Consider the following 25,530-nt stretch of genomic DNA (forward strand, 5'->3'; position numbering starts at 1 on the left):
ACAGGAAAGTTGCTTTGATAGAAGAAGCAGAGGTGGTCATGGAACACAGACTTCTGATAGTTGACTCTGATGGGGAAGATGTCGAGGATGTGGAATCCAAAAGGAGAACACGTACCACAGCCATTTTCAAGTGGATGGGAAAAAGATTTCCTTGATGGTTGATTCTGGATCACTCTACATAATCATACCCAAACTTTTGATTCAGTGTGGCCTGGGAGAATGTTGTGTTCAACTGATGTGGTGTTGAAAGATTATCTGGGGGCCAGTATTGGGGTGATGGGTTAGGTGAATGCTAGGATTGAGTTCATGGACTGTCATATGTGGGGAAAGGTGTACCTAGCTAGTGAGGGTCCACCAATTTTGGGATGGTCACACCAATATGACTTGAATATTGTGGTGAATCCCCGGGCTGTTGATCAAGTCATGATTGTTTATGATGAAGACATGAATGCTTTGTTGGAACAGTTTGAACCTGTTTTCCAGAACAAATTGTGCTTGGCTAAGGACTTTTGAAATAGAATAATTTTGAGGAATGATGAAATTCCTGTGAGGCACGTAGCCAGAAAATCTCTGGTTGCAATAAGGGTAGAGGTCAAGAAGATAATTGAACAAATGATCCTAGATGGTGTTATCAAACCGATGGAGGGCACACAATGGTTATTTCCAGTGGTAATAACAAAGAAGGCTGATGGGTCATTGAGGATTTGTTTAGACCTTTGTAGTCTAAACTAAAATGTGGTTATGGACCACTTTCCACTGCCTATTATTACCGAGTTAATTTTCCTGTTAGCTGGTGAAAGGTACTTTACCAAATTGGAAAGTGCTTACCATCAGGTTAGCCTGCACCCAGAATCTAAGCATTTAACTGCATTCAAAACCTCTGAGGCGGTGTACAAGTTTAACAGAATGCCGTTTAGCTTGTCATCAGCCGCAAGTGTTTTTCAGAGTCTCATATCCAAAGTGTTATCTGAGGTCAGAAATGTTTTTTTCAAGACGACATATTGAATTTTTGGGACAGTATTGAGACTCATAGTAACACTTTGTGTGAAGTGTCGCTGTTGTTGGAAGCATGTTTTTCTTAGCGGAAAGAGAAGCGTACGTTTTTGGTGCAAGAGGTTGAATTTTTGGGGTATCTCATTTCTGGGAAGGAGGTGAGACCCAAAATGAATCTGGTGAGTGCTACAGTGAATGCAGAGACTCCGAATGATAAAAATAAGCTACGTTCCTTCATGGGACTTGTGGAATATTAAGCTAAGTTAATGAGAGACTTTGTGGGCAAGTCTGAACCATTAAGAGAGTTGTTGAGGGAGGGGAGGAAGGTTGCATGGGGTGAGGTTCAGAGAGCAGCTTTTGAGCAAATCGTGTGATATTTCAAATGCGGTGAAATCCAATTGGGGTGTGGATCTTCGCACACCTGGTAGAGTAAAGCTTCAGAAGGTAATATTAATTTTGGGTGCCTGGTAGGTGAACCCTCCTGGACATGAGGGTTGGATAAATCTAAAAGTTGCGTTATCTCCCGTAGGAGTAGCATCACCTACTCAGCACTCCCGAAGTATGAGCTTTCGAAAAAATGTGTGACACTGTAATATAATTGTTCGTTCTTTTTAATGTCTTTAGTTTCTTTTATGATTTCATGCTATTAAGTTCATAGTATGAATTTTCTTGAAACAATTTAAACTTCTTTTACATATTTCTGCCCAATGCATTTCGGGCTGACCCTTCATCAGGGGACATGCATTCTGAAAGTATAAAGGATGTTACAATCACACATAAGTACAATCCAGCCGTGTATATAAATATTTGAAATTTTCTGAATATCGAAATAATCATGGTTATGGGATGTGATACGATTGAAAAAGCGGTGAATTAATTGGGTAAGTGAAATGGGATAAATGAAAGGGATAAGGTATCAAAAGGAGCAGAGTTGACTTGCGGTAAATACGAAACTTTACAGCAACCGAAATGTGTACCGGTAGTAAAGTTTGTACTCGCGATTCCGTATACGTTGGTATAATGCTCGTATACGGTAGAAATGTGATAAAAGTAAATGGGTCTACGACGTGCTTCAAGTGCTCGAAAGTGACGTGCTCAGGAGTAAATACGAGAGAGGTGCTTACTATTGTGATGTGGTTAAGAAAAGAGCCAGTAACCAGAATATACTGTGTGAACATGCATTTCTTATTAAGTTCCAAGATGTGGACTATTCAAAATACGGTGTTTTATAAACACGTGGGTCTGCGAATTCAGAATAATACCCGAGGTAAAAGAAACGGAGAAACCCGTTTGTGGCGTACAGCGCGAAGACGATAGAAGACAAACTTTACCAATAAAAATAGGAATGAAAACCACCAAAGTCTCCAATCATATGTTGAAGGTGGTTACAACAGTAAAGTGAAAACCAGAACTATCGCTTTGACAGCAGGTATATGGTCAGCAGTCCAGACATAGATGGGAGGTGGGCTTAAAAACAAGGGCGCTGTACGGTTGCGCAGCGGACACGCACCGTTGGCTTGCCGAAGGAGAGCTTAAGGCAAGCCCTTTTACTCCGAAACGGGTACAGGAGCCAGAATCCCTGTTGGTTTCAGCACAGAAAACAAAGCAAAACTATCCTATTCAAGGGAAACACTGCTAAACACGGGAAAGAACTTGATGAAACATCAAGATTTGTGTTGTATGGGCTTACCGGATAGGACTGAAGGAGCGTTCTCTTGTGCAAATTGCAACATTGGTCAGAGAAGTAGCCGTATGCGCTGGAATCCTGTTGCTCCTCAGAATAACCATTAAAATGTATTTATCTTAAAGTCAGGTCCCTATCCAAACTTTTTTTTAGAAACTAGGATTATTATTTCAGATATCAAACCCAATTTGGTTTTTGTAAAAGAAACCTGGCTAAATGACACAACCCTGCCGAAAATTTTGGTCGCTCTGCCTATGGGGCAGAAGATGTTAAAAGTGTAACAGAACTGACCATAGGAAAGGCGGGACGGCCACCTTCTTTAAAGAGTGTTATATATGCTCCATACAGTGCACTGCTTCTTCTGGAGAGTGGGAGATGTTAGCTTTCCAGGTTTCTTTTAATGAGAGGGGAAATGCTTTGAAGGGGCGGGGGGGGAGGGGGGGGCGGGGGGGGCGGGGGGGTGGGGGTCATCTACAAACCTCCAGGTTATTGACCTCAAATCATTAGAACCCGGACCCCCCCCATCTCGCCCCTGCTCCACCCAAGTACCCACAAAGCAAACCTTACTCAAGGTGTGGGAAAAACAGGCCATGTTTAATACAACAAAATCTTCACAAACATGACAATCAATAACATTGACAATTTTTAGGCCATAAATTCAAGCATCACACATTTAATTCCTAGTGTTCAGAATTCATAACCTAATTATTATTCTTGACCATAATTCCCTCCAGCACTAAGGGGCCTCCAGGCTCGCATCCCCACCGTTTGAGAACCACGAAAGGTGCAACCCACCTGCGTTCTTGAGTGGTGAGCCCCCCAGCCCTTGGTACTTGTCCGTCTATTTCCAGGGGGCCCACCCCTCGCCACCAGGCTGTTCAAGGAGGCTCGTGTGACCTGTTGCCCTTGCCTCTCCAGCAGCCGGTGTCCCCATTCTCCCTGCGGAGAGCTTACCATCTCTCCCCTCAGTGCTGGACTCAGGAGTATGCCAGCAGGCCTCCCGTTGTCTTAAAATCACAACCCTGTGACCTCTATTCCGCCACTAGGGTGACCAGGGGCCACAGGTCCTTCACCCTCCCCACCAAAGAAAAGGTTCTGCACAAAGGACCAAATTCCTTTGATCCACATGTCCGTGCCGATGTCCGATAGGTCTACCCCGTCGTGGTGAAACATCTGATCGCCAGATATTAGTCTGTGAGGAATGTGACATAAGCGGCCCGATACTGAGCACAACCTAGCCAACTCCCCGTTGAGGCGTCTCACCGATACGTTGAGGGCCCGGGATCTGACCCCTCCCGACCAAACCCAGCGGGGGATCATGCATGACCATGCTATCCGGGCCTGTGGGAATGTCCTCCCCAGCCAGGCAAATTCAGTCAGTAAGTCCTCTCTTACAGCCATGCGACCCAGATCCACCATGTCGTTTCCTCCCAGGTGCAAGATGATCAAATCCGGGGACGGAAGTCCCTCGCGTTCTCGGGTCTCCTGAACCAGCTGGCGCAACTGCCGGATTCGCAAGCCACCGACGCCTCGCCACAAAAATGATGTCCTCTTTAACCCCGCTGGTTTCACCACTCGCCTCTGCCGCAGCCGAACCGTGGCGCGCCGCACGAACAAATGTCCCAACACCCAGATTACCTTCGTTGACATACTAATAGCGAGGGAGAAGAAAACAATGTCAGCATAATACAATCCAGAAACCAGACGCCACTTCACAGTAACTCTGGCCACACATAACGCTTAAAACATGATGATGACCAGCGCCCTACTCTCTTGACCACTTCAGCCGGTAAACCCGCACCCGCCGCGAGTGTTGCTGCTCCTATCCGAAAGGAGTGAGATGAATAACCCCTAGGATCTAACCCCAAAGCGTTCACAGCCTGTTTAAAGACGGCACTGAACTGGAATTTTGATAAACAATCGCCCTGCTCGTGAATAAACAGCGCCTGCCCGCCCCAGCTAGGCCGTATTAATAGATAAGCTTCCAAGTTGGCTATGGGGCAGGCCATGTCGCCGGAGGCTGGCGATAAGTAAATGATGGACCCCTTCCCCAGCGGGTCAGTCTTAGATCGCCTCAATACCACCTCGAACCCCCCAGGGACTAACTTTGTGTCCTGCCATTGGAGTCCCCCTGCCTGGTCCGCTTTCGAAGCTCCTACCAATTCTCCCACGCGGAAGACCCCATAAAATGCTAGGGAAAACGCTGCCCTGAACAGAATGCACTCATAATGTGATGCGCAGACAGACTGTAGCACCCCCAGGATGTCCCTCAATAACTGCACGTTCAGGGGCCTCCGTGTATCCTTCTTTGACCCCTCCAGCCTGACCCAGCCAGACAGGGCCCTCCTTACCACGAAGGTAGCCCCAGGGTCCTGTATCCCAGCCACCTTTGCAAAGAAGCTTATCGCTGTCACGCGCGCCCTGGCGTAGGATGCTGCTCTACCCTGATTCCTCAACACCATTAAATATTCGCAAAGCGTTATTGCCGAAAAAAGGGAGGAGCGGCTTGAGTGCCCCACAAAATTCCTGTAATCCCTGAAATGCTGCTGGTAAGTTCTTCTCGTGTTTTTACTCAAGGATGCTCCCACCAGCCCTGCTAATCCGGCACTCCAATCCTCCACAGAGAAGCTGGGAAAACCGTCATCTGCTCGTCCGCCTGCGGATGATACTTCCTGAACTCCAGTAACTTGAGGCGAGACAAAGCATCAGCAGCCTGATTATGTACACCGGGAATATGCGCTGCCCTGAACACCAAATTCAATTTCAAACAGGCCAAAACCAGATGCTTCAATAAACGCAACACGTGCTTACAAGAGGCCCCCTGCCTATTGATGGCTTCCACAACCGCCATATTGTCAGACCAGAAGACCACCGTTTTGTTCCTGAAAAAAGGAGCCCAGATTTCGACAGCCACTACAATAGGGAAAAGTGCCAAGAAAGCGATGTTTCTAGACAAACCGCTCTCATGCCATGTCAATGGCCAATCACCCCTACACCACTGTGTCCCCAAAATTGCCCCAAAACCAATGCTGCCTGCTGAGTCAGTAATCAAGCCCAATTCGGAGCTGGACATTACCGGTTCTGGCCAAATTACCTTTCCATTGAAGCCCTTCAGGAAATCACGCCAAATCCTTAGATCCTCTTTGACCTCAGCCCGTAATCTTACATGATGATATTTCTGAGTGAGGCCAGTCATGGTTCGAGCAATGGATCTTAAAAATGGGCGGCCCATAGGAATAATTCGTAGTGCAAAATTTAGCTGCCCCACCAAGACCTGGAGTTGATGCAGGGTGACCTTGGGACCTGCCAAGGCGGCGTCTATAGCCTGTGAAAACGCCCTAACTTTGTCTAACGGCAGCCTGCATTCCCCTGCTACGGTATCTATTTCAATCCCCAGAAATGACAGGCTAGTATCAGGACCCACAGTCTTCCCTGGGGCCAAGGGCACTCCCATTTCCTCAAACAAAGTTACTAGCTGGCCCAGCGCCCGCCCACAACTTTTAGAGTCCGGTGGGCCCATAATCATGAAATCATCCAAGTAATGCACCATCTCCTTATGCCCTGTTTTTACCACAAATAGCCACTGTAACATCGTGCTAAACATTTCAAAATATTTGCATGACACAGCGCAGGCCATTGGCATGCATTTGTCAAAGTAATACCGGGAGTCCACCTGAAAACCCAATAGATGATAGTCTTCTGGATGCACCGGCAAGAGCCGGAAGGCCGACTCAACATCAGTTTTTGCCAGCAAAGCGTGTGGCCCCAAGTCTCGCAGCTTCTGTAAAGCTGCATCAAAAGAAGAGTACGTCACCGAGCACAAAGACGGATCTATGGCATCATTTACCGACGCCCCTTGCGGGGCTGATAAATTGTGTATCATCCTGAATTGCCCAGGCTCTTTTTTAGGCACCACTCCCAGGGGAGAGCAAACAAACCCAGGCAAAGGAGGCAACCCAAAAGGACCCGCCACTCGCCCCAGAGCCTTTTCCTTGTTTACCTTACTTGCAACCACCTCTGGGTGCATACAAGCTGACAATAAATTCTTACAGTAACCCACTGGTGGAACCCCTATTGCGGGAATGCGGAAACCTACTGAAAACCCCTCATACAAAATTCTGGCTGCCTTCCTGTCAGGGTACTGATTTAGCCAGAGCATCAGTTTCCCTACGTTGACCGGCGTAGGTAACTCATTGTACTGGAGGAGGCTTGGACTCCCTCCCTTTTTCTTTGGATTTTTTGATACATTTGAACTCTGGGTGGGAGGGGTGGCCGCAGTAAGCGCATGCATGTTTGAACTTGCATGTCCCCGGGGCCCTAGTGCATGTTTTTCGATTAAAAGCCCAACATGTCCCTTTTTTCTCCCCTGGGCCTCCTTGAGATGTCCGAAAGGGCTGCCTCACAGGCAACTTGTTCACACTTTCCAGCCAGACGTTCACCTCCGTCTGGTCCCACCCCATATCAGGATCTTCTACTTTGGCCCACCTAAAATCCCTGTCGTAGTCTAACCAAGCCACCCCCCATAAGTCACCTGCACCTTTAAGATCTTATTCGCGTAACATATCAATGGTACTGCCAACTCTGGCTTCTTCTCAAGCATTACAATGGAGAACACATTAAAGCCAAACAGCCAATTGGAGATGGATTCCTCCACTTTTGGCTTTCTCTCTCTAAAGGAACCCTCTTTCTTGTCCTTCTCTCCACTGCCCTCCTCCCTACGTTTTGGTCTGATAAGTGAAAAAATGTCAACAAAATCTCCCTTCCAAATCTTCTCTTTCACGTCCTGCGCCACATGTGCTGCCAAATTACCTCTCCTCGACAACACTGTTTCCATGCCACTTTGCCCCTTACATTCATTGCCTCCACCTTTATTTCCGGCATCCACGACCTTACCTGCAGAGGGCACTTCTGAAGCTGGTTGAGCGGGGGCCGCTTTACCCACCGCTGGTCCATTCGCAGTTGCCGCTGCCTCTTGTGTCTTACTTAAGAGCGACACCTGTTTGCTTAGCTCCGCCAAGACCCCACTTCCTGCCTGCGGAACCCATGGGGCAGCTGCTGTATTGCTCCTCGCTGGCGCCCCCAGCTGAGCTAACAATGTTGCCACCGTTGCTAGTATATTAGTGTCAGCTACCTGGCCCCCCCCCACTGATGTACTGGGCACATGCCCCTCCGCTACCTCATCCCGCCTGACTGGCGGCACCGCTGGTATTGTAGTAACCACTGGGACCTCTGTGACCGAGGGCACCGGGATACTTGTGGCCGGCGCCAAGGCCTTGAAGTACCCCCTAATCTCAGCCAAAATCAAGCTAATATCATCCCTCGCCATCCCCGACCCCTCATGCGGCGTCGCCGGAGCCGATATGGGCTCAGGCGCTGGTTTAGGCATATGTGCAGGAGCCACGGGTGCCTGAGGAATTACGGGAGCTAGCGCAGAAGGTAGTCTGGGGGCTACTGGAGCCTGAGGCACTCCAGGGGCGGGAAGCAATGCAGGTACCGGTGCGGGTGCAGGCAGGGGGGCTACCGGTGAGGGGAACGTAACTGGCGCAGGCCCTGTTGGCAGCTGAGGCACCTCTGGCTGTAAGTCCAGCCTAACTGGTACAGACCCCTCACTCCCCTTTACCACTTTCCTCTTCTTGCCACCCCTTGCTTTTTTCACCAACGGGGGGAAAGCCGCTTTTGGTGGAACTATCGCCCTCCGCAGGCGCTCAGGCGCTACTGGCTCTGGACCCCCTTCACTGTCTGACTCGGGCGCCTCCCCCCCCGCGTCCTCTGGTAGCTCGCCCTCACTGTCCTCTTCCCTACTCATCTTTGCCAACACTAGTTTTAACAATTGAGCGATTTCTGATTCCCCTTCTTTCCTCTTTTGATTTCTCTTGGGAGGCATGGTGGAGCAAATGAATCTGTCTGACTAAACACTACGCAGCTCGCTTCTCCTCACAGCCAGATCAAAGAAAGGCAACTCCAACCTCTCAACAGTCTTGTACCGTTTAAGCCCAGTCACCCTCACAACTTTGCTCCCAAAGCCCTAACGCCTTAAAGTTTGCCACCACAACACCCCCGCTCCAAGCGTCCTCGACCGTTGCAGCCCCAAGCTCGCTCGCGCTCCGGCGGTAAATTTACCCTTGTGTACCGGTGCCACGCCCCCTGCACGATGCAGCGTTACGCAAACCCGCTCTACCGATCCTCCGCAGCACACGGCGCCCCTTACACTTAAAGCGCTCGCACTCCCTGCGCTCCCGAGCCTCCGCTCCACCCGTCTCCTCATTAATTCGCGCGGGAACACACGGAGAAAAGGCTGGCGAATACTCCCGCCCCCACCGGAATCAATACCCCGTGCACCACAGCCTGGAAACCAGCGCTACAACCCTTACGCCGTGCCTAGTGCGCAGATGCGAGGGACAGCAGGACACCACGGCACACCCGGAGCTCTGCGAGAGCAGGACCAATTCACCACACTGCCGTCCACAGAACCCCGGAAGCTGCGTCCGTGTCCACACCCCCCCAAGCACCTTACCTGAAAACAGCTACGCCGCTCACCAGATCACCGTGGCAAGCTCCGCGGCCCGACCAGCATGCAACCCCGCAGCCAAGGCACCTGAACGAGCAGCAGACCCGACGACCCGCCGACAAAAACCAAAAAGCCTCAACGATCATCACGACAACGCCAACACCAACGCCAACGCCAACTTCGGGAAACCAAGATTCGATAGAAGTCGTCGTCCGGGCAGGAAAAGAGAATGAGTGGAGGAGAGAAGCGGGCCTAAATAGTCCCTAAGCCCCACCTCCACTCATCCCTACCGGAAGTGTACGTTGCACCAACGATGTGGTGACCCGGAAGGACTATCGCTGGCCGGCAACCAATCAGGTTGCCGGCCAAGCAACGCCCCCCCCAAGGAGGTGTGTCCCAGGGGCGGGGGGAGCCAGGACCTAAGGGCGCGCTTCCCGATGGTCGCGCTTGGCAGAAGAGAAAATGCAAATCCCTTGCACATAGGTGAAGACAATCTAAAAGTACCCAGGACAAGGAAACTTACAAAGAAGAGTTAAATAAATATCATAAAGCACTTAAAAGAAAAAGTAATATTTTGAGAAAAGAATTGAGGAAAACAGTAGTTCATCTAAGAAACCTTTCAGAATAATGAAAGAACTTGCTAATCCTACCTGTCTTTCTCAATCAATCATCCCCTCGGAATCCCACAGCAGGAAATTAGCACTTTTTTTGAATTACCAAAATCTAATCCACTTTAAAAACACAACCATCTTTAGAGGAGACCAATTGGGAACTATTAGAAACCCATCTACACGCAACCTTTTTTAAAAAAAATGTTTAAACTGATTTCAGATAAAACAGGTGAACTAATGAGTAAGGTAAAGTCCGGAGGGGGGAGGGGGGTTTAATTTGGGACTCCTCTGGGCAGCCCACCCTATTGGGGCTGTGCCAGAGCCCGAGAAGGTAGCAAACAATCTGGGAGTGCTAGCTGATAATTCGTTATCCTTACAAGTTAAGGCCACCTGTGGTAAACGTATTGCTATTTTAAAACTATTAAGGAGACTCGATTCCGGTCAATTGGCGAAAAAACATAGTCCAGGCTCTCATAAAAGTAGACTGGGCTATAGGAATGCTTTGTATGTAGGTATGGCAGACTATCTGTTTTCTCGACTTCAAGTAACACAAAATGCAGTGGCCAGATTAATTTGTATGAAAGACAGATATAGTTCTCCATCCGCATGTCTAGCAACTGTACATTGGTTGCCCATGCACTAAAGAGCACATTTTAAACTACTCTGCCATACGCATAAAGCTCTGTACAAAATACAGTGGTGGCCAGAGGGTAGATATATTGGTGGGACCAGAGGGTAGATATATTGGTGGGACAGGCAAATGGGTGGTGGGTGGATGCGTGAACGCAGGCAAGGCGAGTGGCTACGAATAAAAGAAATTATAAAGTCACTTACCTTGTGTTGTAATCTACTGTTGAGTATAATGCATCCTCGCCATTTAAGTTTATTGATGTTCTCTTGCCTGCTGCTCAGCCAGTGTGTGAGGTCATTAGAATGTTGCGAGTGTTTGGATGAGCTCCGGTGGAGTGGATGGGCTGTGCAGCAAAGATGCTGCTCCTGGTGGGACTTTATCTGAAACCTACAACTAAGCTAATAAACCTACATCTATATACCCTACATAGATCCATCTTCATTGTGACACTGGCGACTATTGTGGAAATAACTTGCGTGTGGAAGTAAAGAGAGACTGATCCTACAGTTGAAACTAAGAGGACTACCTAAGGAAGATTAAAAGATAAAGAAATTGAAACTGGAAGGAAACAGAAGCGCCCTGGAAGCCCCACCAGTGTCCTTTTTACAGGACAGCCCACAGTCAAGAGAAGTTCAGTGCGTGTTTCTGTTAGTTAAGTGGACTGGCAGCATTTAAGTGAATTGACAGCATTTAGCCAACAATACTGAATTTGGCAGTATGCAGCATCTCATTATTTTGGTATACATGCCGTTGAGGAATGAAACCGACAGCCCTGATGGTATAGGAATGCAGCAAGTGAAGTAAGTGTATGGTTCAGTACGGACTACCGCCCCTCCTCCCCTCTGCTGTGACAGAAACCTTTTCAGACATTTGTTTGGAATAAGGGGTTGTAGACCCCTGATCGTATTTATTAACAAAACACACATATTTGCAAACAAATATACAATTACGCAGAAATGACAAGACAGGATTCGGTACATTTGATTCATTCCAAGCTTTAACCAAACTCTAATACATAATGTTCCTATCCTAGTCTAACCATATTGATGATCACATTTCTGCGTATTCCTTTGGGCCTACGGCAAGGTCAAACGCTGGCCCCTCCCCTTTTAATCCAAATTGTCCCGCGCCCCCCAACCAGAGTGCGCATGCGCAGGGGGCCCAGCTGACCCGGAAGGACTTCCTTTCAGGCAACCCCCATACGCTCAAGACTTACTCCATAAAGGGGCAAAAACGCTGGCCCCTCCCCCTTTAATCCAATTTGTCCCGCCCCCCCCCAACCAGAGGGCACAGGGGGCCCAGCTGACCCGGAAGTACTTCCTTCCAGGCAACCCCCATACGTTCAAGACTTACTCCATAAAGGGGCCATGCAGACAGCGCAGCTTACTTACGCCCGCGTGCGGGGTGGCCAACCAGCCAATGGAAAGCGTAACCCCCCTTTGGCCCCGCACCGTTGCAACCAACCGGTTGTAACTGCCCCTGGAGTCTGGTGAGAGCCACATGTCCCTCCCCTCTGGGCGCCCCACTTAATAAGGCGCCCCCAAAAGATTAGTAAATTTAGTCTGTCCAACCGATGACCTTACCGCCTGACTCGAAATACCGCCTAAAAACACGACAAAAAAGGCATTTACATTCCCTATATTCGACCTTTCCTCATAATTGACACCCTGTGGAAAAAACACATTAACCATACTTTGCTTCAACAAACATCTATCCAGGGATAGTGGGTGGGGAAAAAAGGTTAGAAACCCTCCCGAGGGAGGGGGCACACGCGATGGGTGTGCTTCCGAGGGGAGCGGAGTGCAAAGAGACTGCACTTCGGCACTCCCCCCGGCTTTAAAGGGTTTCCCAGCCACCAGCTGGAACTGGTTCCTGGCAAGGGGTCACCCGCGACCCGGAAGTGATCGGATCACTTCCGGGGCGTGGAGGAGCCTTCCATGACCCGGAAGTGATCCAATCACTTCCGGGGCACAGCCCCCGACCAATGCGGTGCAACGGGACGGGCTAGAGACGGGGGCACGGCCGACCCCCATAATGGCTGCGGGGCCGATGCCGGCCCCACCTTTCTCAACTAGTGGTATGTGGGCATTCAGCTGCTCGTGGGCTCATATACAACTGCACGCACCTTGGCTCAAGCACGTGTTTCACTGTTGCAGCGACACCTTCCTGCCACGTTGCTGCGTGAAGAGAGGATATAGATCGTGCTTGGAGAATGCTAGTTATGACTGTGTTGTTGGCTTTTGCAGTATGACCTATGTGTGGGAATGGCACAGACACTCCTTCCTGTATTTCAAGAGTGAGAGATTAAGTAAGTCCACGAGTGCGGCCATCACCAAAGAGGAACATTAGAACCTGTGGTGACCAGGAAGAGAGCACAGCTGACGGCGTGATTTCTATATAAGCGGCGTATTTAAACGGGGGGGGAGGAGGAGTAGGAGGGTGTGTGTGTGGGAGGAGGAGTGTGTGTGTGTGAGAGAGGAGGAGGAGGGTGTGTGTGAGAGAGGAGGAGGAGGGTGTGTGTGAGAGAGGAGGAGGAGGAGGGTGTGTGTGTGGGAGGAGGAGGAGGGTGTGTGTGGGAGGAGGGTGTGTGTGGGAGGAGGTGTGTGTGGGAGGAGGAGGGTGTGTGTGTGGGAGGAGGAGGGTGTGTGTGTGGGAGGAGGAGGGTGTGTGTGTGGGAGGAGGAGGGTGTGTGTGGGAGGAGGAGGGTGTGTGTGTGGGAGGAGGAGGGTGTGTGTGGGAGGAGGAGGGTGTGTGTGGGAGGAGGAGGGTGTGTGTGGGAGGAGGAGGGTGTGTGTGTGGGAGGAGGAGGGTGTGTGTGTGGGAGGAGGAGGGTGTGTGTGGGAGGAGGAGGAGGGTGTGGGAGGAGGAGGAGGGTGTGTGTGTGTGGGAGGAGGAGGGTGTGTGTGTGTGGGAGGAGGAGGGATGTGTGTGTGTGGGAGGAGGAGGAGAGGTGTTTATGTGGGAGGAGGGGGAGTGTGTGTGTGTGAGGAGGAGGAGGAGCAGGGTGTGTGTGTGTGGCAGGAGGAGGGTGTGTGGGAGGAGGAAGAGGGTGTGTGTGTGTGGGAGGAGGAGGGGTGTGTGTGGGAGGAAGAGGGGTGTGTGTGTGGGGGGAGGAGGGGGAGTGTGTGTGTGTGGGAGGAGGGGGAGTGTGTGTGTGTGGGAGGAGGGGGAGTGTGTGTGTGTGTGGGAGGAGGGGGAGTGTGTGTGTGAGGAGGAGGGTGTGTGTGTGTGGGAGGAGGAGGGGTGTGGGGGGAGGAGGAGGGTGTGTGGGAGGAGGAGGAGGGTGTGTGTGTGTGTGTGTGAGGAGGAGGAGGGTGTGTGTGAGAGGAGGGTGTGTGGGAGGAGGAGTGTGTGTGAGGAGGAGGAGGGTGTGTGTGTGGGAGGAGGAGGGTGTGTGGGAGGAGGAGGAGGGTGTGTGGGAGGAGGAGGAGGGTGTGTGTGTGTGGGAGGAGGAGGGTGTGTGTGTGTGGGAGGAGGAGGGTGTGTGTGTGTGTGTGTGGGAGGAGGAAGGGTGTGTGTGGGAGGAAGAGGGGTGTGTGTGTGTGGGAGGAGGAGGGTGTGTGTGTGTGGGAGGCGGAGGGTGTATGTGTGGGAGGAGGAGCGTGTGTGTGGGGGGGAGGAGGGTGTGTGTGTGGGAGGAGGGTGTGTGTGTGGGGGAGGAGGGTGTGTGTGTGGGAGGAGGAGGGTGTGTGTGTGTGGGAGGAGGAGGGGGGGGGATGTGTGTGTGTGTGTGGGAGGACGAGGAGAGGTGTTTATCTGGGAGGAGGAGGGGGAGTGTGTGTGTGAGGAAGAGGAGGAGCAGGGTGTGTGTGGCAGGAGGAGGGTGTGTGGGAGGAGGAGGGTGTGTGGGAGGAAGAGGGTGTGTGTGTGTGGGAGGAGGAGGAGGAGGGGTGTGTGTGGGAGGAAGAGGGGTGTGTGTGTGTGGGAGGAGGGGGAGTGTGTGTGAGGAGGAGGGTGTGTGGGGGAGGAGGGTGTGTGGGAGAAGGAGGGTGTGTGGGAGGAGGAGGGTGTGTGGGAGGAGGAGGGTGTGTGGGAGGAGGAGGGTGTGTGGGAGGAGGAGGGTGTGTGGGAGGAGGAGGGTGTGTGGGAGGAGGAGGGTGTGTGGGAGGAGGAGGGTGTGTGTGTGGGAGGAGGAGGGGTGTGGGAGGAGGAGGAGGGGATGTGTGTGTGTGTGTGTGTGTGAGTGTGTGAGGAGGAGGAGGGTGTGTGTGTGGGAGGAGGAGGGTGTGTGGGAGGAGGGTGTGTGGGAGGAGGAGGGTGTGTGGGAGGAGGGTGTGTGGGAGGAGGAGGAGGGTGTGTGTGGGAGGAGGAGGGTGTGTGTGGGAGGAGGAGGGTGTGTGTGTGTGTGGGAGGAGGAGGGTGTGTGTGTGTGGGAGGAGGAGGAGGTGTGTGTGTGTAGGAGGAGGAGGGTATGTGTAGGAGGAGGAGAAGGGTGTGTGTGGGAGGAGGAGGAGGAGGGGTGTGTGTGTGTGTTTGCTAAACCTCAAGCCTGCTTAGCGGCCATCTCTGCTACTCAACTACAATGTGACACCTTGCCAGACATTTTCAAACTAAAATCGGCAATATCTACAATAGTTTTAATTTACTGACTAATGCACCAGACCTTTCTCTAACCAATGGGTCACCTCAAAAGACTGCATCAGTAATATTGGAAAGATTTTACCCTATCTCTAATACACAGATGCATGACCTGCTGTTCTCCTTCTGACCTCGGTCACCCTTATATCATTGCCACTCTCTCTTCTCGCTCCAGTTATCACAGTCCTATGCAACCAGTCCCTGACTTAAGCCTCTATTCTGCGACTTTGGGAAGCAGGCCAGATTACATCAATTCTGTGAAAAATAAATACAGACCCGAGCAATTGCCCGATATCCTTTCTCCCTCTATTGGGTAAAGTTCTGGAGACCCACGTCAACAAACAACTCCTCGTATTTGGTGACTTATGGCCTGTAGGATGCTTCTCAAACAGGTCACAGACCTTCCCACAGCAGGAGGACGACCCTTCTTGCCATAGCAGATACTATCAGGCTATCTCTTGATGCTGGACATCCAGCCATGTTGGTTTTGCTCGATCTGTAGGCGGCATCCTATACCATCTCGCATTCCATGCTAACACAACGGCTTTGAACAGATTGATATCCAGGGCGCCGCACTCAACTGCCTGAAGGACTTTCTTATGACACGGTCCAGCCGGTCTCTATTGGCTCTTATCACTCTAGACCACCTGCTTGGACAAGGGGTCCCTCAGGACTCCTCCTTGAGCCCCACACTTTTTAACATCTATGTGGCCCCCCTAGCCAAGTTGGTAAATTCCTGTGGGTTTGAAATACTCTCCTATGCTGTTGACACCCAACTGGTTATCTGATTCGGGCATGACATCATGAATGTCAAACAGCAATTTGTTACTTGTATGAGGAAAATAGCCATTTGGATGTCCCATAATTGTCTTCAACTGAATAGAGGCAAAACTGAGATTCTTTTGTTTGGTAAAGCCCAACTTTATTGGTCAAATGCCTGGAGATCTGCTGAACTTGGTACTCCCCTGTGCCCAGCAGAACAGGTAGGAATTTGGGTATACTTTTGGATGACACTTTGTCCGTGAAAGACCAAATCATCTCCATCTGCAGTACCTGTTTTGGCACACTGCGCCTTCTTAGAAAAGTGTTCCAATGGATTCCTATGAGATCTCAGAAGACACTAATCCAGGCATTAATCAGCAGTCGCCTAGATTACGGCAATTTGTTCCTTTGCATAAACGAATCTCTGGTAGCCAAAATGCCGGTGGTTCAAAACATCGCTGCCAGAAAGGTTAACTACCTCCCTCCACACACTCCATCAGCCCTCACACTTAGAGCACTCCACTGGCTAACCATAAAAAAAGAGCACTGTTCAAACTCCTTTCCCTCACCTATGAATCTAGGTCGGGACAAGGTCTAAAATATCTCCAAGACAGACTTACCCAATACTTCCCTGACAGGAATCTAAGATCAAAAAATCAACTTCTGCTACACCCTCAACGCATTCGCATGTCAGAATATGGAGACCGTGCATTTTCCGCTTCACTGGAATAAACTCCCGCTGTTTATTTCTCAGTTTTTAAAATCATCTTAAAATGTGGGTGTTCTAACAAGCTGATCTCACGATGCCCTCTCATTTACTGCCAGGTAAAGTGCCAAGATGTCCCTTCTCGGACAAATGCATACTATATCAAAACCCAATTAACATAACATAACATAAATTGAAGAGGGATAACTGGAGTGGGGTTGATTGGAGTGGAGTGGGGTGAATTAGAGTGGGGATGAATGGGGTGCAATAGAGTGAGGTTGGGTAGATTGCAGTAGGATGGGCTGGAGTGGGATAAGGTCGGGTAGATTTGGGTAGAGTGGGGTAGATTGAAGTGGAGTGGATAACACCTCTACTGTTCCATACTCGCTACAGCATGGCCACTTGGGAGGCCCTGCCCCTTGCAGTGGCTAGCACAACAAGATGATGGACAGAGTGCTGAACCTTTTCAAACACTCACTCCCAGTCAAGAGCTCTGGGTTGAATCCATCCGTCTTTTGCTCACCATGCCATCCCAGTTTGGACCCAGCCATATGCAAATCAGTCTTAACCCTGCGCCCCATGAGAACAGTCCAGCCCAACTGCCAGGCCAGGTCCTCCCTGGCCTGGAATCAAGCATCCTGGGACCGGTTTTGGAGTATCACCCCTCATCAGCCAGGCTAGCTTGAATCCAGTGGCACAGCGAGCAAGGGATCATATCTGAGCATATCCATGTGCAACGTCACCTGTACATTTCAGCACCTTGCTGCCACATATGACATGCATAGAATGCAAATCTACCAATACTTGCAGTTGTGTCACGCCCTCGATTTCACACCTAGTGCAACAGCACACCTTACCTGATTAAAACCCTATTGAGGCACGCATCACTATGGAAACACAACAAGAAGGGGATTTTTCAACTGTACTCCACTCTGGGCAATAACACTCAAGACCCCATGTTAACTCTTATAGCATTCTGGGAGCAAGATGTAGGTACACTGGAAAAGGAAGATTGGGTATAGCCTAAAATGGACCCACTGTATTTGCGATCTCTACAAGACTGATGTTGACACAGCTTAAATACCAGCACAGGGTACCTTACAGCCCCCTGACATTTAGTAAGATTAAACCAGGCACAAATCCCTGCTGCCAAAGATGTGGTGCGATACGGTGAACCTTTTTTCACATGATATGGGACTGCCCCAAAAAAAATAGAACCGAAACCCAAGATAATACTCATTAATGAGTGGGGAGGTAGAAGACACGCCTGTCTGTTAGTAGCCTTGGGCTTCCTCATAGTCAAAAGAGAGTTGGCAAGACACTGGAGATCTATAACGACACAACACTGGCTGAGTGGACCCACAGAATGGACTACTGTGCCAAGGTGGAAAAAAAAGTTTATAAGCTAAGAAGATATCATCAAAAGCACACTCAAGTATGGGGGAATGGCTCAACTATTCAGACTCGAGGAGGGGACCCTAGATCCTGGTGTCCTAAAGTAACTATAACTCGCACCCTTACCATACACTGCTAAATACCCAACATATTTTGCATGCAGCCCACGTTTGCTGTGCTTGAACTTCAGCCGGGTACAGTGGGTATGACCACTGGGCATTGCACACAACCCCCTGTTTAACCAACCTCAGCATTCTGTACTTTTTCTATTCGGTAACGTGGTACTCTCAGGGAGGCTTCCACCATTAAGAGGTTTCATGGGGCGGACCCTTGTACAGCGAGCCCCGCGGGAGTACAGAAAAACCTCACAGGAGGGCCACGCTCGGTCTCACTAGCATATCGTGGTAACTTGGGCCCAAAGAAAATTATTATTTGAATCACTGGGGGCAGCGAGTAGAGAATATTGTGTCTTCGGTACTTCCACATGCTGTGCTTGCCACTTGTATTGTACCAGTTCCTTATGTTAAGGAGACTTGCACTGTTCCTGCCCAGGCCGTAGCTGTTCCATGCTTTAGGGTAGTGTTCTCGTCTTACTGATAACTCTCCAGCCTTCCGTGAGCAGCTCCCCTACGTGTATATGAAAATTATAAATTAAGAGCTTCTGTTTTGTTAAATTAGTTATGGTTCCAACATTGAAAAGGATGTATTTGAAAGCAAAATGTGTGTATTCGCAGAACTGATGAGCTGGTGTTTACAGAAAAAATATATTTAAGACTGATATGAAAATGGTAATTCGTGCTGCGTTAGGCAGTTTAATTACTTGAGTTCATCCTTAGGAGCTTGAGGCATTGTGTATATGACAGCTATGACATCTAAAGGCATTCAAAATAAAAATTGATATATTGTTTTTATAGTACTGCTGGTGACCTTGCATGATGTACAGTGGTGGTCATTGCTAGTAATCCTGCATGTAATGGCCACTAATGAAATCCTGTCTGATGTTGTCACTATACAAATAGTTTGTGCAGGAAGTCTGCTGACCAGGGGGTCTCTACAAGTCCTCTTTATTTGGTAATTCTTTTTTATTTTCAGGACATGGGTATTGTGATGTAACATCTGGCCAATTAGAGTGTGAGGTCCTGTAGTATGGTCCCAGGTATCACAGGACCCCATTGGTCACTGGGAGAAAAGCCAATGTGATTTAAGTATTTTATTAATTTTCGGTTCAACTGGACTTCCATAGAGGTCCTGCAGGGCCCAGTGGTCCAGATATCACTAACATTTACCCCTTCATAAGTAGGCCTGGGCGAAATTTAAATTACGCTGTGTTGATTCTGTAATTTCAGGAATTTTGTGCCATGCGTATTGCGTGAAATTCCTGAAATTTAGCCATTGTGTCACTTTATGTTCCCATTGCGGTAAAAATGTAATGCAAATTATGTAAATCACTCTAAAAAATGTCCTCGAATGCACAGGAACAGCAGAACACAAATGACTACTGTTCACTATGCTTTATTTAACACGTCCTTGTGCCAAAAACTGATACAAGAATGCATTTTGTGCTAAAATGTAGTATGACATGACGGATTTGTATTTCATGTAATTGCACATCATTTTGCGTAATTATACCATCATTTCACTTAATTACGCGCAACTATATATGTGGAGATATCATTAAAAAATATATATATATTACTTTTATTCATGGAAAAGTCCTACTTTGTAAGCTACCTGTACATGGTGTGCGTGGTACTTACCTGCATGGTAAACACTGCCTTGTAAACATGCTATGTGATAAAAGATGTGTTGTAAAGGTGACATACCCAAAGTGGCAGTAGGAACATTCCCACTGTCACAGAAGGCCTTCCCTGCCCCTCATTTTTTAAAACTTTGTGAGCTCTTTCCTTAGCAAAACCAGGCGAAGTTTAAAAAATAAATTCTCAAAGTTATGAGGTCTTGAACTTTGAACACCCCTACTCAAGAGTTACACTGCACCTCTAGCCCAAAATACACCAAGCAGTGACATCCCATAAGTGAGACATTGAGATGGATTGATCGCAACTCTGCAATAATACTTATAATACCGAGATTGAGTGCCCTGGTGATGCTTCGTTCTACTGACGTGCATCACTGCACGCTCCATTCTAAAAGATGCTAGTGATAGCTCAGTTGAAAACATTTCAGAGACCAGCATAGTTACATGTTAAATCCCAATAAAATAGCTGATGGGATGACTAAGAAAGACTGTGCAGAGGGATATTGTGTCTTCTTAAGTTCCACATGTTGCACTTGCTATTTGTATAACACCTGTTCCTTGTATTAAGGAGACTTACACTATTTTTTCCCATAAGATTGCATCCCCATATTTTAGTGGAATCTGTTAAAATGCATTTTTAATACACTACACCAAATCAATCATTATTTTTTCTATTGTCCCCAAATCTCTTGATTTGTAGCACTGCATTTCAATCAATCAATCAATCAATCAATCAAGCATTTGTATAGCGCGCTACTCACCCGGAGGGTCTCAAGGCGCTTGGGGGAGGGGGGGTCCGCTACTGCTCGAACAGCCAGGTCTTGAGTTGCTTCCTGAAGGAGAGGTGGTCTTGGGTCAGGCGGAGGTGGATGGGGAGGGAGTTCCACGTCATGGTAGCCAGGTAGGAGAAGGATCTTCCTCCTGTTGTGGCTCTTCGGATGAGGGGGACGGCGGCGAGGGCGTGGCTGGTTGATCGAAGCTGGCGGGTGGGACTGTAGAAGGTCACGCGGTCGTTGAGGTATCTTGGACCTTGGTTGTGGAGAGCTTTGTGTGCGTGGGTGAGGAGTCGGAACGTGATTCTCTTGCTGACGGGGAGCCAGTGCAGGTTTCTCAGGTGTACGGAGATGTGGCTGTGTCGGGGAATGTCCAGGATGAGGCGTGCTGAGGCGTTCTGGATGCGCTGGAGTCGTTTCTGGAGTTTGGCTGTGGTTCCGGCGTAGAGGGAGTTGCCGTAGTCCAGTCGGCTGGTGACGAGGGCCTGGGTGACCGTCTTCCTGGTTTCGGTGGGGATCCACCGGAAGATCTTACGTAGCATGCGTAGGATGTTGAAGCATGATGCGGAGACGGCGTTGACTTGTCTGGTCATGGAGAGGGAGGAGTCCAGGACGAAGCCCAGGTTGCGTGCGTGGTCTGTTGGTTTGGGTGCGCTGCCAAGGGCAGGGTAAGTAAGTAAGTAAGTAAATATTTTATTTGTACATGATTAATTAAAGTCTTTACAAATCGAGTAAAAACATTGTAAAAGAAAATTAAAAATTGCAAGGACAATTAACCAGAAGATGTTTAAAAGTTCTCTCTGTCCTGTGAGTTTGCCAGTGTAATTCAGATTATAGTTTACCATTATTAAAATCAACTGTCCTCAGGCTCTCATGTATCTGACCCCAGCAAGATCAAAAAATTTTACGACCTGACAATTTAATTTTGTTTTGCTGGGATTAAAGCAGAGTTTGACTGCCTGTCTACATGTCCGGATGCCGTGAGTTTTGAAGGAGTCTCGCAAGAATTTGCATCTCAGGTCTTTCAATCTGGGGCAAATACACACTGCGTGGACAATGTCTTCCTTTCCAGCTTTGCACAGGCGGCATTGTGGTTGAACATTTTTCCTTATCCAGGGCGATAAGTGAGGATATACAGGGATTACGCCCAGGTGCATTTTTAAAATTTTTTCTTTCTTTCTTAAGTTCATGCCAACATTAAGGTATGCCTGTGGTTGCATTGATCCGTAGTCATTGAGGATTATCCATCCGTGTGCTTTTTTTGTCAGGGCCTCCTTATCTTCAACTGTGGAATTAAGTCTAGCTGCTTTTTTGGCTGTTTTTTTAAACGTCACGTGGTCTGTTGGAATGCCCCACAAGTTGGATAGGCCCAGCACTTCGAGAGAGTCAATTAAGTACTTCCTCGCTGATGAATTTTGATGCCGAAGAGTCTCTTCCCAGATGTTATAATTTAGGGAATCTTTATCAGCGTTACGTGTCTTGTGCCAGGCAGTGACGTATGCACACCGTCTTTCTAGAGTTTGTTTTGTGATGCCAAATTCCAGTCGTATTTGTGCAGAGGAAACTTGTTTTGGCAGATTAAAGATGAGCCTGTAGGATTTTGATATGACTATGTCCAGGAGGGGGCCATCTTTCCCTTGAAGAGGTTCGCTCCCGTAGGTGAGTGTTGGTAGTAGTTTTGCACGAAGTACTTGAAGGAGCGGGAAAAAAGTCAGATCTGGGAGTGTAGTTTTTAAGGATTTTAAGGCAAGGGAGGTTGCCATTCCCTTGCCTCGCAAGGAGTCCAGCTGAGGTTTAAAGGTGATCTTCGAGTCCAGTATTATGCCCAAGTATTTGTAGGTTGTTACGTTTTCCATTCGTTCTCCATTTATGGACCAGTTATATTCCCTTTTCTTTTTGTAATTTACTGCCATTGCCTTAGATTTATTAAAATTTATTTGTAGAGCATTTTTATTTGAGAAGGCGTAGGTGGTATTTAGCAGGTGCTGGAGACCTATAGGTGTCTGGCTGATGAGCACCAGGTCGTCTGCGTACAGCAGGTTGGATAGTGTAGTCTTCCCTAGCTTTGGTGCGTGGCAGAAGCTTTTATCTAGTTCGCCCGGTAGGTCGACTAGAAAGAGATTGAATAGCGTTGGTGCTAAGACACAGCCTTGTTTAAGGCCCTTTGTTGTTTTTATTGGTTTTGAAAGATGTGTGCCTGCGCCAAGTTTGATTTTAATCCAGGTGTTAGAATGTAGTGCTATCAGTACATTTAAAAGATGATCAGGTATACCCCATTTGACCAATTTTTGCCATAACATGTTGCGATCCACATGATCGAACGCAGCAGTGTAGTCGATGAAAGAGATATAAAGGTTTGTTTTCTCTTGCTGATTCCATCAGTAGAGTCAGGGCCATGATGTTTGTGATTGTTCCTTGACCCTGACGAAATCCGGTTTGGGTGTTCGGGATTACTGAGTTTTCTGTGGACCATGAGGTTAATTCCTCTAGTATGTTGCCTGCAAAGTATTTAGCTTCAACATCAATTAACGCAATCAGACGGTAGTTTTTTGGGTCTTTTTTGTTCAAGTGTTTGTAAATTGGACTAATTATTGAACCGTGCCATGACTCTGGTAGTATCTGAGTAGTTTTTGCGTAATTGAATAGCGGTGTTAGGGCAACGCTCCAGAACTCTACGTCGTTTTTGTACAGCATTAATGGTAAGCCATTGGGTCCAGGGGCTCCAGTTGGTCTTCCTTTCGCTATTTGTCTTCTGATGTCGCCTGTCCCAATGGTCGATACCTGTGGGTCTGGGTCTGAAAAGATGTCAACGTCAGACTTTGAATCGTTCGTTTTTAAGAGGGGGTGCTACATTTGTTGTTTATTTCTCTTTGGTGATAGCCTAATCCTTCCGTCAACGTCGTCCGTTCTCAAATTCTTTGGCACTACCTCTTTAGTTGTATCCTCACTATTGAAGTGCCTAGCTAGATAGTTTGTCCACACTTCTTCTGTGATGTTTGAGTCTATACCACGGTGGTCTGGGTTTTTTATTTCCTTTATCATTCTCCAGAATTTAGAGCTGTTTTTTTGATTCGCTTCGTGGAATAATTTTGCCCATAGTTGATCGTTTTTATTTTTATGTTTCTCCCATTTCTTCTGTTTTAGGGATTTTTTGGCTTCCCACAAGGTTATTTGCAAGTCTTTGTTATCTGGATCTTTCCGTATCTTCCTCAGTGTGTGATTTATTATTCGTTTTTGGATCTTCATTCCTGGAGAGAGTGATGTTTTGTTTAGGTTTCCCTTTCCGTTTGAAAGCTTCTTTGTCGATCCCTTTGATAATTTAACGGCGACTTTTTGGATGAAGTTTTGCCATTCTTCTGATGGTGTGTTTAGGCACTTTACTGTTTGAGTGTATAAGGATTTTGCCTCGAAACTTATTCTAGTGATGTTGTTGGAGTTACATCGGAGTCGCCTTAAGTTTGATGTTGTGTCTATCTCGGGACCGGTGTATGGCTCTACGTTAAGTAATGCTCTTGCTTTTATAGAGACTTCTTGGGGGAGGTGATCGCTAAGGTCGTTACCCCTATCCTAAATGTTGTTATCATTGAAAACATGTTTAAGGATGTAAAGGTATAGTCCAGGTGGGAAGAATGTTTATTGGAATGGAACGTGGGGGCCGGTGGATTGTCGTCGGCAAAGCGCCCGTTCAGTGCCCTTAGGTTGAGGTCTTCTAGTTGTCGCAGTAGTTTTTTTGAGTTAGTTGTTGATTTGTCGATTTTAGCCATGCTTTGTCTTGGAATACCCCACGCTGTGCTAAGTTCTTGCTGAATGTTGTTATCATATTCTGTGTTGATAAGGAACATGTTGAAGTCACCACCGACTATGATCTGGTCGGACAGGTCTCCTTCGGAGATTTTTTGCAGTACCTTTATCAGTTCATTTGCAGCCTTTCGTTTTTGTGTTGGATGAATGTAGGTGTTTATTATTATGACCTCTTGAGTATATTGTTGTAATGTTAGCTGAATTTTTACCGTCAAGATTCCACTTGGGGGGGGTTATATAAAACTCTGTGGTTCTTATTGTTCCAATTGTAGCTATGGATGCCAGAATGGCAAGGCCTCCTGATCTGCGTCCGAAGGTAGAGTTTTTGCTGGCAGGGAGAAAGCATGATGTGAATCCTTGAATTTCAAACGGTTCTTCCTCCCAGGTTTCTTGGAGCAGCAGGAGGTCAAATGAGTTTAAATACTGTAGGAATTCAGGGTCGTGTCTTTTACTTGCCAGGCCGTTGATATTCCATATACAAATTTTTATTTGTTTGGCTTTATCTCTAATGCACTCGGTGTTCAGTCCCCTTTGTCAATTTGGAATGTTGGCTGTGTTGAAGGTTCGCTGGATCGATGTCCACTTCTGAGTGATAATTGGCAGATTTTTGTCGGTTTGCAAGAGTTCCTGTCCATTAACCATTGTTGTTCCAGGTTTGGGATGTGCTATCGGCGAGGAACTCCTTGCACCTTTTAGCACGGAATTGGTCTTTTTTCGCGCCGGTGATCTGGGCGGAAATAAGAAAGGTGCCGGGTATCGAGGTTGCGCTACAAGTCGTAAGTCGATCCCCCAATTTTCAAAGATTGTTTTTTCTTCCATTATATTTTTTACTGTCTCGGGAGTGTTCCAAGTGGTTTTTGTCGTTTCTTGATGGCAGGTGTCACTGCTGGGAATGAATTCAATTTGAAGCAGGTCTGAGGAGTAAATATTCTCTAAAGTTGTTATTGAGTGAAGGAGTTTCAGAATGTTGCCCCTATTCAATATATCGTCCTTGCCAAGGGACGTATATTCTGGTGCAAAGAGGATGGCAGTAGGGTCTACTTGATTGGTGGTATTTTGGGAGTTTGATTGGAAACAGGCGTAACTGTTTTGATTGGACTGGGGTTGACTGCTTGGACTGCTCGTAATTGGATTGGTTGATTGGGTTCTTAATGTGTGATCGACTCTTGTTTCGGTTGTGTTACTGTTAGTTGTGATATTTAATGGTTGAATAGATTCTGTGTTGTTGATGAACTTTGTGATAGGCATAGTTTTTTGTGTTAAGTTAAGCTTGACTGTAGGGTCGTCGATCTTTCTTGGTTCCCAGTTTTTTTGGTCAGGTAATTGTTTGTT

General features: G+C 48.0%; 1 protein-coding gene and 1 pseudogene across 4 annotated transcripts in view; both read right to left on the reverse strand.

The window, feature by feature from the left end:
* Positions 1–25,530, reverse strand: part of LOC146870694 (plasma membrane calcium-transporting ATPase 4-like) — a 1,872,989-nt gene that overhangs the window by 494,693 nt on the left and 1,352,766 nt on the right. The window lies entirely within an intron of this gene.
* LOC146870696 (uncharacterized) lies at positions 6,868–8,003 on the reverse strand (annotated as a pseudogene).

Source organism: Triturus cristatus, chromosome 1_1 (genome assembly GCF_964204655.1).
Source record: "Triturus cristatus chromosome 1_1, aTriCri1.1, whole genome shotgun sequence".
In the NCBI taxonomy this organism is placed as follows: domain Eukaryota; kingdom Metazoa; phylum Chordata; class Amphibia; order Caudata; family Salamandridae; genus Triturus; species Triturus cristatus.